We start from the raw sequence: 2,721 nt of genomic DNA, 5'->3' as shown, positions 1-2,721 counted from the left end.
GCTAATGTAATTGCCATATCCTCTTCCCATTGTGTTATGGTGTTTAGTTTGAATAAGCACTACACTTGTTGGTTTTAAATATAAGTGGAGGGTGTTGGATTGTGTTTTAGTGGATGCATGCTAAAAAACATGGCTTTTTATGGCACTTGGACTGTGATAGTACTCTTAGTTTTCTCTAGGTTAAGCGTCTTACTAAGTTTGTTGTGTTTTGTATGACTGAGAACATGCAACATTGTAAGTTGATGGTGTTGATATGCCATGAATTCACCGCACTTTATATGCTTAAAACTGTGAACATATACAAGTACAAGGGTATGTTTCTGTGGATATGATGGGTTTTTGCATGATTGCGGGATAATCATGCTCGAAAAAGGAAAGTGCTAAAAATGGGACATAAAAAGGATCATGTGAATAAAGGAACAAGTATGGGATTTGACTACTGTTGTAGAAACACTATCATGGCTTGAATCAGAGAAAGGGTCTTTAGGAGGTGATCAGACAAAGAGATCCCAGGATTGTATGTTGATCATATGTTCATACCTTTTGATTGATGAGAGGAGGACCTAAAAATAAATTTGCAGGAGAAAAGTTTAAGAATTATCAGATAAGGTTCAATCACTATTGTGTAATGAACATACAATTGTACCTTGAGGTCATAGGAAGAAGGCTCAGATATAAAGGTTGCAGATGATTAGAGTGAGAATGATCAGACGAGAACTTGGCACGATTGTGCCTAGGAACCACGAGGACTTACTGAGAGGCATACCATCCAAGAACTGAAGATGAAGAATTTATGAAACAAATTACAAGCACCAAAGAACGTTCATCAGTTCTAACCGTGATAATACCTTTCTGTCGTTCGATGCCACCACCCTAGAATTCTTGTTTGTATTAGGATTGGTTTTATTTTATCTATAAATACTCATATAAATTTTTTTGTATGAGATTACACTAATTCATAAACTGCAACATTATATCATGAGATTCTAACACGCATTCTTAATATTTTGTGAACATCGTTCCTAGGGTTTTAATTCAAGTTTGAAATTTTGGAGTTTTCTTATTGTTGTAAGTTCATACTTATGCTTTCATGTATGAATTATTCTTGTGTTCTTAAAATCATGAGTAGCTAAACAGCACGGCTAGGCTTATGGGAACCATGATGAATTAATAAAACAAGTCAAGTGCGAGGCAATTCTAGACCGGTGTGCTTGCATATATTTGTATTTTCTTCGATATGATTGTTTTCTAACGATTGAAAATGTTTAGAACTAGCCTATATTCTAGACTTTCTTGAATGAGAGTAAATAGTTGTAAAAGGAAATAAAAATAGAAATTTGAATTTATCAATCTTTGTCTAATAAGTCGAGCCATAACAGGGTTAAAATTGCAACACTTGGAGACCGAGAGGACAAGAGTGAAATTCATCTAATTAAGGTCGAGAGACATTTAGATAAACCTATCTTGTTGTATTTTGCATGCAACGCACCAGAATAGCTTGCTATCATGCTCAACCTATGTAGTTATGAAGTCATGGGGATCACAATCCTAGTGCATCTCTCATATTGATCACAAATTCAAAAATCAACAAATGTTACTAATGCTTTTTTGTATCACCATATCCTCCCCCCTCTTTTACTTATTTGTCAGTTACTTAGACAAACACTTGATAGAATTTCGACCTCTTCCCTATGGGATCGACCCTAACCTAGTTGGGTTCTATATTTAATTCAGTGATTTCTTTATACTTCTTGGGAGGTGTAATTTGAGTGACATCAATGTAGTGTCTCCTTGCGCATGCAAAGAAAGTACCAGATACAGCAAACAGCGAAGTTGAAACACCACCAAATTTTCCAAAAAAACCCTTGAAATATATTCAAAACCCCATGAACACATACCAACTTGCTACTAGGATAATTTGGATGTTCCAGACTCAACAAAACTATTAGAATCACCAGCGGAGGTCGTTATCAATAAGTTCGACTAAAAACCAACTTTAGGCAACTTGAAATAAACTTCTCATCTAAAGATTGAAAATGAAACCAAAAGCCTCAAAACATGAACAAACCACATTACTAATCGAAAATCAACATTTTGTAGCAGATGAAATAAATGAAATTCCAATCCAACGCTCCAATTACCAAATGTTTTAACCAAACATAACAATATCAACTTAAAAGCTTCTCAAAATAAAAAAACTCACATGCAACTCTTCTGAACATTTCCAAAACCATGCCAGCCACTCCTGCAACTTATAAATTTTGGAAATCAACTTGAATCCTTAATAACATAGTAGCTCTAAAGTCCCTTTTTTATAACACACACATAAGCAACTTGTCATAGCATGAACATTTCAACCCAGATTAGGAGTGCAAGGTTACCACATAACACTGATTGTAACCCAAATCAAAATTAAATCTGAGAAAACTCATCACAAATGCCTTCGTAAGTCATTTTTGAACCATATTGTCCGGACTTCAAATTTCCAACTCATACTCATAACACAATCATGGATACCTCTGAATTTTCTATGTACAAGTTCCTTATCCTTTTTCTTAACTTACTCACCATTTTGTATTCTTTGACACAAGATACATGGAATAATGCCTCATAATCTGAGTTGAAATTTTTGAGTAGAATATTTCATTATGACCTTTAACTTCCAAGTAAATAAATTCCACAACCCATGGTTTTTTTAATGCACAAATCCTTCCAAGTCCT

The sequence above is a fragment of the Capsicum annuum genome, chromosome 7 (assembly GCF_002878395.1).
Source record: "Capsicum annuum cultivar UCD-10X-F1 chromosome 7, UCD10Xv1.1, whole genome shotgun sequence".
NCBI lineage: Eukaryota > Viridiplantae > Streptophyta > Magnoliopsida > Solanales > Solanaceae > Capsicum > Capsicum annuum.
This window is presented reverse-complemented; position numbering follows the sequence as displayed.